General features: G+C 34.1%; 1 protein-coding gene across 2 annotated transcripts in view; it reads left to right on the forward strand.

The window, feature by feature from the left end:
• The window catches only part of LOC145666785 (uncharacterized), a 111,127-nt gene that overhangs the window by 90,676 nt on the left and 7,507 nt on the right, over nt 1-12,944 (forward strand). The gene's annotated exons all lie outside the window — the stretch shown is intronic.

A 12,944-nucleotide genomic window follows, 5' to 3' on the forward strand; every position in this document is an offset into this window, starting at 1 on the left:
CTTGCACTAGTTTGTCTTTAGCATATAATTTTAATTCCAATTGAAGTCTTTTAAGGTCTATTGCAATATCAATTGGTGGAAACTCAATGTCCATTTGATCACAAATAAACTGTTTATCAATACAGGTATGCACCCACGAACGATGTTGACAACCATCACAATATCTAGATACATGTTGTACAATATGCGTAACACATTTTTCAAAATAGTACTTTTTCAGAAATATACTAGTTTTGTTGCACACTTCCACTGCATGTTTAACACATTGAAATACGCTTATAAATTTGTTCCATTCAGTTTCCGTTAGATACACCATGTTGCGAGGGGCATGAAATGTACTCTTTTTACGTAACAGCACCATCTTCTCTTCGAGGACTGTACGCATCACCACTTCATGATTTGAGCCTAATGATTTGACTATGGTCACATTTAGCTCATCATGAAAATAATCGTTCATTTGGTCGATTCGTGCCATTCTTCACAGGTCAGTTGTACACCAAATTGTTCTGCTTTGCCCAATCGAATCACTGGTTCAAATGTTCTAGCACTGATACCAATCATCACATGCTTTGTTTGAAATATATTTATTGGATAATAGCTTGCGAAGATGAACTCTTTATCGTTAGAAGTACACATCTTTCCTCCTGAAAAGCACTTGCTCAAATGATTTCACGGTATTGGTTGATTTATAGAACTACGACTGACGTCATTGGAAAGGAATGTGCTGACATTTGAATTCATGATTTCATCACAGTTACTGACGTCATGCCGAGCAACCACATTCATACAACTATGTCTGATGTGTTGATGTTTGAATTCATGATTTCATCACAATTGCTGACGAATCCGGCTGTGTACTAAATTCAAATTGATGACTTCGACCCAAGAGTCTTTTATAGCATAAAGATACAGATCCAGTATTTAAGAAACGCAGCAGTTCTTCTTGTTTTGATGCTTCCATGGGTAAATATCTTGCTGGAAAAATTATATTCTTATCATTTTCAAGCTTCACTACGATTCTTAATCCAAACTCTGTAGGGATCATTTGGCTAGCTAAGATTCTATAAGGTACATTCTGTTGTAAATCAGTAATCTTGGTAAATGATTTCATCACATCACGTGTGTTTAGAAACTGCAGACAAGTAGCCATGATGATGTTATCATGAATACTAACGCGAACGATACTTATATATGATGCAAAACTGATGACGTTTCATTATCATGTTCTGACGTGTACTATTGCACCATAATGTTGCCAGAGGTTTTTTGTTCTAAACAGTTCCGGTTCTTTACTAATGAGTGCACAAACTTTTAAAAATGTCAAAAATTTCAAAACAAAATTTCGAACAAAAATTTTTAAACAAAAAAATTTGAAACAAAATTTTCAAACAAAAATCTTTGAAACAAAATTTTGGAAACGAAAAATTTCAAACGAAAAAATTTTAAACAAAAAATTTTGAAACAAAAATTTCAAACAAAAAATTTCAAACAAAATTTTCAAACAAAATTTTTTCAAACAAAAATTTCAAACGAAAAGTTTCAAACAAAATTTTCAAACAAAAATTTCGAAACAAAAATTTTTAAACTAAAAAAATTCAAACCAAAGTTTCAAACAAAAAAAATTCAAAACTTTTTAAATGTTAAAACAAAACTGAATGCAGCAAAGATTTGAAAATCAGCAACCAATCAGATTGCACGAAAGATAGTGATCAGCCAGTCAGATTGCACGAAAGATAGTGATCAACCAATCAAATTGCATCAACAATAACTTTGCCAGTGTTGTAGCATGTATTCCCTTAAGACTATGAGTCATAAGATTCAATAAGGTTAGCCATGTATCCCTGTACACTACATCATCAAGGTCAATCACGTGCTACATCGTATTGCTTACGTTTATATTTGGCTGTAATAATCAATACCAATGACGTAATTCTCAAATTATCGTACAAAGTTTCAATGTACCAATGTCCTGGACTCCTAATCCCATCATAGGTCAATAACTGATCACGTGATCATAATGAGATACCCAAAGAACAATTACCAATTATTGATATGACAATAAGAAATGTACCCCTTCCAAAATTTAAGATTGATACGCAAATACACCTGTGTCTTATGGAAAAGTAATAAATCCTGTACTTATTCAATAATAAAGCCGGTCAATAACCTTTAAATTTGGAATATTTGGCCATAAGAGGAACACCAATGGGTCCTAGAAAACGTTTACCAAATTATGTTATTTTATAATTCCCAAATTTAAAAGAGAACATAAACATATAAAGGTAATAAACCATATAACGTGCTAAATAGGGGTCAATAACCTCCGAAATTTGATTTTGTGGACCATCCAAATTTATAGTGGTACATATTGAAGACCTGTACGAAGATACCAAATGCTTATATTAAACAATTTCTAAAACTGAGTGGATGAGTCAAGATACCCCTCCCAAATTTTAAAGGGTGCACCAATGTACTCATGTCTTATGATAGGAAATGAACCTATATAGATGACCATATGACCATATACGGTATAAGACCGCATCAAACGGGATAAATTGGGCCAAAACCAAACACGTGATACAACATATTGCTTATGTTTATATTTTGGCATTTTTTTTAGTCATGAAAGGGAACAAGGTGGACCACCCAAATTTATCATGATACATATTGAGGTCATGTACTATGATAGCGAATGCTTAAATTGAAAAAATGTCCAAAATTTAAGGGATTGGCTATGGTACCCATCCCGGGGTGCATCAATGTACCTATGTCTTATGATAGAAAATGGACCCCTATACATGACCATATAATCATATTAGGTAATAGGACATCATCCAAGTGAATAAATTAGGTCAAAAACGAAACACGTGGTTGTACTACAATTTGGCAATTTCGTACCCATGGAAGGGAACGAGGTGGACCACCCAAATTTATCATAATACATGTTAGGATCCAGTACTATAATACCAAATGTTTAAATTGGGCAATTTTCCAAAATAAAGAGGTGGGCCAAGGTACCCCTCCCAAATTTTTAAAGGGTGCATCAATATACCCATGTCTTATAATAGGGAATGGACCAATATACATAACCATATAATCATATAAGGTAATAGGACCTCATCCAAGGGGATAAATTGAGCCAAAACAAACACGTGGTTATACTAAAATTTGGCAATTTCGTACCCCTAAAAGGGAACGAGGTGAACCACCCAAATTTATCATGATACATGTTAGGGTCCAGTACTATAATACCAAATATATAAAATGAGCAATTTCTAAAATTTAAGGGGTGGGCCAAAGTACCCCTCCCAAATTTTTAAAGGAGTGCACAAATGTACCTATGTCTTATGATAGGGAATAGACCCCTATACATAACCATATAACCATATAAGGTAATAGGACCTCATCCAAGAGGATAACTTAGGTCAAAACCAAACACGTGGTACAACGTATTGCTTACGTTTATATTTTGGCAATTTTGTACCCCTAAAAGGGAACGAGGTGGACCACCCAAATTTATAGTGATCTATATTAGTGTCCTATACTATAATACCAAATGTTTAAATTGGGCACTTTCCAAATTAAAGGGGTGGGCCAAGGTACCCCTCCCGGGGGTGCACAAATGTACCTATGTCTTATGAAAGGTAATGGACCCCTATACATAACCATATAACCATATAAGGTAATAGAACCTCATCAAAGGGGATAAATTGGGCCAAAAGACCAAACACGTGGTACAACGTATTGCTTACGTTTATATTTTGACAATTTTGTACCCCTAAAATGGAACGAGGTGGACCACCCAAATTTATCATAATACATATTAGTGTCCTGTACTATAATACCAAATATATAAAATGAGCAATTTCCAAAAATTTAAGGGATGGGCCCAGGTACCCCTCCCAAATTTTTAAAGGAGTGCACAAATATACCCATATGTTATGAAAGGTAATGGACCCTGTATACGCCCATATAACTATATAGGATAAAATCGACCAAATACCAAACACGTGGTTGTACTAAAATTTTGGCAATTTTGTACCCCTAAAGGGCAACGAGGTGGACCACCCAAATTTATAGTGATCTATATTAGTGTCCTATACTATAATACCAAATGTTTAAATTGGGCAATTTCCAAAAATTAAAGGGGTGGGCCAAGGTACCCCTCCCGGGGTGCACCAATGTACCTATGTCTTATGATAGGTAATGGACCCCTATACATGACCATATAACTATATAGGATAATAACACCTCATCAAAGGGGATAAATTAGGTCAAAACCAAACACGTGGTACTACGTATTGCTTACGTTTATATTTTGGCAATTTGGTACCCCTAAAAGGGAACGAGGTGGACCATCCAAATTTATCATAATACATATTAGGGTCCTATACTATAATACCAAATGTTTAAATTGGACAATTTCCAAAATTTAAGGGGTGGGCCAAGGTACCCCTCCCAAATTTTTAAAGGGGTGCATTAATGTACCCATGTCTTATGAAAGGGAATGGACCCCTGTATACGCCCATATAACTATATAGGGTAATAGCACCTCATCCAAGGGGATAAATTAGGTCAAAAACCCCCGAAATTTGAATTTTTGGCAATTTTTTACCCATGAAAGGGAACGACATAGACACCCAATACTAATAGAGGTACATACTATGGTCCTAGGCTACCATACCAAATTTTTAGATTTGGCAATTTCCAAAATTTAAGGGGGTGGTCCTATGTACCCCTGCCAAAATTTAAGGGGGTGGTCCTATGTACCCCTGCCAAAATTTAGGGGGTGGGCCATGGTACCCCTGCCAAAATTTAGAGGGGGTGGTCCTAGGTACCCCTAGGTCATTGACCCCGGCCAGGGACCATGGGTCCTGAGGCAGGGACTCAGGGGCCAAAAAGTGAGGCCAAGTGGGGCGATTACTACTATAATATCTTGTAAAATATTTTGCAATATCTGCATTCCTTTTTCTATTGAACCAAATGTTAATACAACTTTATTCCCACGTATATTTTTGTTTTTATTATTCCGTCAACTACTGTCTGTTTCAAATGACAGGTTAAAAGAGCAGTAGAAAATTGTTTTTGAAAGAACATGTTTGATATTGCAAGGATGCGATAACTAAAAATTATGATAAAAAAAGTCCACGCTATTACACAATGACACTATGCTTTCGGAAGCTTGAAATCTCCCTGACTAGTAGCAGAAATTCTGAGAATTCCGTAACTTTTCTAGAAATTTCAAATTCCCTGACTCTTCCAGGATATATCGCTCATCTCGCAACCATGTATTGCAAGTAATACAAATTTCCTCATAAGAAAGAGTAACCAAAAGCTTCCTGTAGTTTATTTTTAACGCTGATCCTTCTTTTTCTCATTTCATTTTGTTTCATCCTTCCTTATTTTTTTCATTTCTGGTCTCGAAGGAGGGGGTCCGGACCCCCCCCCCCTTGTCTACGTGCCTGGATTAATGCTACGCTAAGTCAACTACTTTGAACCCTCACACTGATTCCTTCAAATTCTGTTACACAAAGCCAAATATTTCTAAGAAAAATCTTTCAAATAACCTCATTAGCAATATGTATTTTAAATATATTTCTGAGTAATAAGTGAAACTTGCCTACAATATGACAATATATATATATATATATATATATATATATATATATATATATATATATATATATATATATATATATATATATATATATGCTGTTATATTACTTTGTCCCCATATATAACCTATAACTACAATATGGGTCAAATATCCCTTTATATGATTAACGACAGCTCAATTTTTGTTCACAAGTGTTAGAAATGTGTTTATATTTAATTAGATACGTAAAATGATGCCAGCTTAAAAAGGTCATAAAAGTCCGAGCCTCAGTTGTCAGGAGTCCGCTAAAGGAAGGATGACATGGTTCATTTAGTGTGAAGAATAATTCCCACACATGCACTGAAACTTTCCTAATTGTTAGAGGAAAAATGCAGAAATTTTATTTTTTGACACGCGTATACTATAAAATGTCTACTAAGAAAAAAAGTGGCATCATTTCCTCCTATGACATGTTCCTTTTTCGGTCATATTTCAGGTGGTAATTTTTATTACGCATCAATACTTGTATAAAAAAGTTTTGGGAACTACACATGTCCTACGGCACCACAATAATATTTATATACTGCTTCCAGTTTTAAAACACAGGTGTAAGAATAGCTGGTCAGTCAGTAATGGTTTCCTACTAAGAAAAGCTAATGAACTGGTTTTGCCTTACCTACTTCAACACAGACTATATTTATTTTTCTTCTCAACTGTCTTCTATTTTTTCTTATGAAAAGTTCACAGTGTATTTCCCACAAGTGCGTGCTTGCTTTCCTTGACCTCTGATAGAGGCTGTGATTCTTCGCTTCCTCACATGATGACGCAATGATGCCTGTATATGAAGAAAGAAGTGCTTGTATTTCTTAGCGATTTTAATTGTGAATTTGACAATCTAACAAAATAACAAATTAAGACTTGAAGTATTAAAAAAAATCTTTCAGTGATACGTATTAGAGCCCAGGAAAAATTGTCAGCTATAACAGCCGTAAAATGATTTCGGGTTTCTGCTCTGTGTCTGTGGAATGAGTGCTTAGTCTTGCTCTAATCTTTTGTTGTCATGCTAAAAAGTTGTATAAAATTTACCTTGCTAGCACAGTTAGTCATCATCATATGTATTCTGCCATTATTGGCAGGTCACTTCCAGCAATTGAGAAACTCCCATGCTCCATGTTCTTCCGCTAACCTCTTCGTCTTCACATACGATTTCTCTGTTTTTATATCTTCCATTAATTGTAGTCTCCTTCGCCCCTCTCTCTCATTCCTGCTACCGTACCCTCTAGCACATCCCTCATGATACAGTTCTTTCTTATCGAATGTCTCAACCCGTTTCTCTTCCTCTTCTTAATATCTAAATTGGTCTTTTTTCCCCTACTATTTCTAACACCCTCTCATTCGTTTTCCGCTCTTTCCACTCGACAAATAATTCGCTCCATTCTTCCCCACACCCACATTTCGAAAGCTTCCAGTCATTTCTCATCATTTTTGCGTTATGTCCATGTTTCTGATCCATACAGTACAATACTACACAGGAAATATTTTATTAGTCTTTTTCTCAACTCTTTATTCAATTCCTCAAAAATATTATTTTCTTCCTCTTAAAGGCTTCTTTCGCCATTCTTATTCTTGCTTTTATTTCAGGTTCACATTTAGTACACAGTTAGTAGTATCGACTATTTATGTATCTTAGAGTTTTTTCACTTACTTGAATTGTATGGAAGCTTTATATTTAATTCCAATTCAGGATTGAGTAAGCCTAATTTTTAGAACTCAAGATAAGATACGTTTTCAAAGCTACACGTCATTTAGAGCTCAACCCACTTTTTTAAAGTTCAACCCACTTTTAAAAGTACAGGTCACTTTTTAAAGCTTAATGCACTTCTAAACGTTAAACTCAATTTTCAAATCTTAACAAGTTTTCAAAGGACAGCTTAATTTTATAAGCCAGCTCACACTTAAAAGCTTTAACTAATTTTCGTAAAGCTCAGTCGAACTCAAAATATACGAGTAAGACGTGAGCAACGTTCACTCTCAAACTTTAATTTGAAAATCAACTATGAGTTATTCTATGAAATCAGAAACAAATTCGTTATGTGGTTGCGTTAACAAAGAAAGAAAAGAAATGAAAAACATAAACAATATTTATAATATATGAATTGCCTTAAAACTAAAGTCTGATCAAATCAAACCACTTTTAATAAATAATATTGGTACAGTTTCGGCAATGTATCATTGAATTCATCATACACATTATGAAGTAAAATCTAAATGCTGCAGCGCATGTACCTCAGAAAATGAGAGGAATTCATTTCTAAGAACCAATTAGATCCTTCCTTTAACTTTTGTAAAGTTTTAATTGCACACAGATCTTGAGTTTTAATGATGACACTTTCACATTTTTTAAATTTTCAACTTTTAATTGGACAACAAGACACTCCACGTGAATTAGTTCTAGAAGCGACAGTCCTATCAACGACAGGAACTGCTATCTGTCCTATGAGCGACCGATTCATTTACACTGAGATGATGGAAGATGATATGATTCCCTCTCGTGAAATATTTTTGTCTCTGGCGTTATTAGCGTCCGAACAATCTTGCTATGAAAATGTACCTGCCAGTGATACTGTTGGTCAAACATAGTTTCCCCTTCTGTGAGCGCAAATAAAAATTATTTTGAGTTAGATATGACATAAAACTCAATGTAAAATTAAGCTCTACTTTCTGTACTTAATTTAATTAAATCAAATTACTCATTAAGCAAAGCATTATATTTTATTTTTGGAAACTTAAACGTGTAACAGTTTCGCCAACTACTGTATCTACTTTTTGGACTTCCTAACACTCTATGAATAAAATAAAAACTGCTCACTATAAGCTGATAATTTTGACAAGGAAAGGAGGTAGCATATGTGTATGTAGAGGTGATTTTGACAGAAGACTGCTCTGCTCAGTAGAAGTTCCTGAGGATGATAAAGACAGTTGCTCACGTGTGTGTGTATCAGAGAGATTATTTATTCTGAGAAATCCTGCTTTCCGCAACTTTTAAACACGCCAACGCAATGACCAATATGTTGCCAGTAACAACCCTGGATAAAATTTGTTGGATAGTTAAGGACAAATATGCATCATATTCCTTAATAACTTGTTATTAATACTTGCATGTAATGCTTATTAAGGAGCACTTTATACTTATGAATGTAAGGGTAAGGTTACATGTGAAATTTATGATTAAGCAAGTAGAATGTTAAGGGTGTATGTTTCTTGTAACTGTGAAACGGCTGGAAGAAATGAAACCTCTGCGAATATAATTTTTTCATAGTATATTTTGTTAGGTTCTAATTCACACTAGCGTGAAACAAATTTTAAAAAAAAGGAAAACTTATTTTCTTCCATTATCTTAGTATAAACGAATCGATGACTCATAGGCCAGTTAATAGATCGAATCGGTCGCTCATAGGGCAGTTAACAATTCCTGTCGCACATAAGACTGCTGCAAGTAGGACGACACCCTCCACGTACCTGTGTTATTTTTCCTTTATTTTCTACTCTATCCAAAATCTTTCTCCACAGAATTCCGGATGTGAAAAGATTTTCAAAATAAACAAAAAAAATAAGTGAAACTTAAATCGGTTATGAACTGCAGAAAGAATATTTTTAAACATTTGGAGGAAGAAATAAAGAAGAGAGCAGAAGAAATAAGAGGACAAGTAAATAAGAGGGTTAAGAATACAGAAGGAGTCAAGAGGATGATAGAGAAAGTAGGAATAAGAAATGAGAAAATGTTGATGTTTAGTGTAGATGTCAAAGCTGTGTTCCCAGCTTAAAAAGAAATTATATCTTGAAAGTGATGGGGGAAGAAATTATGGATGAGATTGTAAGGAAATGAAAGAAAAGAAAAAATGATAAAAACCATAAAATTGATATGGGAAAGCAATGTGTGTACAATAAGGGACAAGTTAGTGAGAGCAAAGGAAGGTCTAAGTATAGGATAGAGTAAGCCCAGTATTATCGGAAATTGTAATGAAAAATGGAAACAAAAAGGGAAAGAAGAAGAAAGAGAAAGGTTGGTTATGTTTTGCAGATATGTAGCGGTTGTTTAGTAATTTGGAAAGCAACAAAGAGACAGTTTGAAGTGTTTGTGAGAAGAATCGAGCATAAAGGGAAAGGAATAAGCCTAGAGGTAGAATTAAAAGATGGTCAAATCAGGTTTTTAGATATGACAATAAGAAAGCTAGAAGGGAGATTCAAAACAACGTGGTACAGGAAAGAATAGTCAGGAGTGTGTATTGGCACAATACGAGCCACAAAGATAAGGGGACTAAGAGGGATTTTTTTAGGGATATGGGAAAAAGGATAGAAAGATAGACAGTGAAGACGAGAAAAGAGAGGAAGGCATAGAGAAGTTTGATAGTTTATTAGTACAGAATGGATACAGTAGAAAAGTAGAAGAAGGAGAGCAAGAAAGAATTAAAGGAAATAAAGATAGAAGAAAAAGAAAGGATGCCTTGGAATAGTAAGTATAAAGAGGGACACAGAAGTCCTGAAGAAGCTATTGCAAACAGGAGCAAAAGTATACAGGAAAGGGAGCAAGAGAATACTAGATTTATAGGAAAGTAAGAGAAACAAAGATTCAACAAAGTGAGAAAGGGATAGTATATAGAATTAGTTGCAAAGAATTCAAAATGAGTTATAAAGGAGAAACAGGGAAGAAGTAGAAGAAAGGTTTAAACAACACAAGGGCTATGTTAGATTCAAGATGTACAATAACGCAGTATAGAACCATGTGAGAGAAACAGAGCATGAAATAGACTGGTAAGGTATGGAAGAATTGGAATGGGAAAGAAGAAGGATTATAAGGAAATGGAAAGAGACGGAATGGATGCGAAGAAAAAAGAAAGGAAACAGATGAATTGGAATAGTGTACTGAATATGCATGATTTGTAGAGAAAGATTTTGGATAGAACAGAAAAGGAAATACAGTTCTGTTAAAGTGTACGTGGAGTGGCGCAGGTGTCCAATTAAAAGTTTATTTTTTTTTTTTTAATGGAAGTTTCATCAGTAAAAGTCGAGATCTGTATGCAGTTGAAAGTTCTTAAAAGTAAAGAAAAAATCTAATTTGTTGTTAGAAATGACCTCCTCTCATTTTTGAAATATATAAGCTATAGCATTTAGATTTGATTTCATAATATGTCTGATGAGGGCAATAATAAATTGCCCAAACGGCAACAATATTACAGATTAAAAATGGCTTGCTTTGGTTGGATTTTAGTTTTAATTAAGGTAAAGAAGTTACAAAGCTAGAATGAACGGCATACATATGAATGTTTAAACTTGAAAAGTCTAACTGAAATAACTTTGTACTCTATAGAAATTGAAAGCAAAAGGTTCTGAATGATATTCATCCAATTGTTGTAAAACAATGGATGGAATCCTACAAATACTAGAAAGAACTTTAGCATTACATTATTTCTACAAGAGGGAGCGTGAGGCTGAGGTTGAGTGAGGTTTGTAAATGTGCATTTAACTTCTTAATTTAGCCTTAAAACAATAAACAATAAAGTCAATAATCAAAATGAAAGTTCTCTATGAAATACAACACAACAAGTTTACGTCAAAGACATATTTACTCTACCATCAGGTCTCATTTGATTAGGATGATCAGATCCTTTTGATATGAATCCTTTTTCAAGAGTATTAATCTCTTTGGGAAGCTCAAATACTCTTGTTTCTGAGCAAATTGTTGCTTTATACTCTCTTTCTATATTAAATCAAAATGATTTGACATAAAATCACTCAAAACTCAAAAGTTATTATTGATAACATTCAGTGACAACCACGGGTAAAAGTGGATCTGAAAAGGTAGGGGTACGCATGACATCACTCCGTCACCCGTGCCTATCTTTGCCTATTGTAATTTCTTTAGAAAGTGGGGGGACGCCACGGATATTTTGTGGAAGTGGGGGTACAACGTCCCCCCGCCTTCTCCCTCACTTTTACCCCTGGTGATAATAATAAACGAATCCCCTTAACAAAAACAGTGGCTTAATATTTCATTCTTTCTACTGCATTCAAATCACGATGCAATAAATTCGAACTTTTTTGTCTGTGTTTTAACAGGGAAACTGTTACGCGGAATGTGTGTTGAAATAGAGCACATGCTGATTATACCTTTTGTTGTCAAACATTAGTCTGTGAGTTTTGTGATTATGCAAGATTTAAATGTAGAGGGTATGGAGATATTTATGTGGAAAGGACATTATTGTTGAGAAGTTCATTAAAGAATAATTAAGGTTATAATAGTAGAAAAGATATAAATTAAAAGAAAGATCGAAGTGAAGTAATGCTCACTATTATTGTGTTATAATATATAGGCCTAGGTTGAGTTAGGGTAACTTACCAATTAAATAATATAGAACAGATAGACGGAAAGTATCCTCTATATACAAAAATAATAGATATAAGAGAAACAAACTGTGTAGTTGGAAGATATCATACTTCCATTTTCCACATCAACACTCTTTTTGGTTGAAATATTTCTAGTCCCTGTATTTGATGTAATTCTTGTCTTCTTGACAATGCTATTATGCAGTTCTTATTTCTTACCTCAAGGTTGGTTTAAAGGGACAAATTTTGCCGATAAATGTCACTACAGTCTTCCTATCTCTATCATGTATTTTTTTTTTTTTTTTTATCTTTCACGAAAATTCACGATTTCTGTTACAAATTTCAATCTAGAGACTTCAAATTTTTAGAGAAGGAACTTCATAACCTGTCGAAGGCAACAGTCCGTGCCAATTTTTTATTAAGAGTTTTCTTCATTTTTGAAAGTTCCATTGGTTTTTGAAACAGGTTTGGATATCCATTTCAACAATCAAGCCATTTCAGCAATGAAAAGAATTCTAAATAAGAAATTGGCACGGATTGTTGCATTCGATAGATTATGAAGTTCCTTCTCTAAAAATTCGAAGTCTGTAGGTTAAAATTTGTAACAGAAATCGTGAATTTTCGTGAAAAGTAAAAAAAAAAAAAAAAAATACATGAGAGAGATAGGAAGACTGTAGTGACACCTATCGACAAAACTTGTCGCTTTAAACCAACCTTAATTAAATGAACAAAACGAATGTTTTGTATTCTATAAAAGATGTTTGAGTAATATCCTACTAACTCCATTCAAATTAAAATTGAACTATAATAACCCAGATAGACTGTAAGCAGAATGGAAACGAAAATATCCCAGATGCTCCCAGAAATATACTTCAAGTACATAGATAAAGCGGTATTTTGATAACCCATTATATATATCTATAAAGTGAGTGAAAGGGTAATGAAGCATAGAGATTGGATCAGC

Source organism: Thermobia domestica, chromosome 12 (assembly GCF_964235325.1).
Source record: "Thermobia domestica chromosome 12, izTheDome1.hap1.1, whole genome shotgun sequence".
In the NCBI taxonomy this organism is placed as follows: Eukaryota; Metazoa; Arthropoda; class Insecta; order Zygentoma; family Lepismatidae; genus Thermobia; species Thermobia domestica.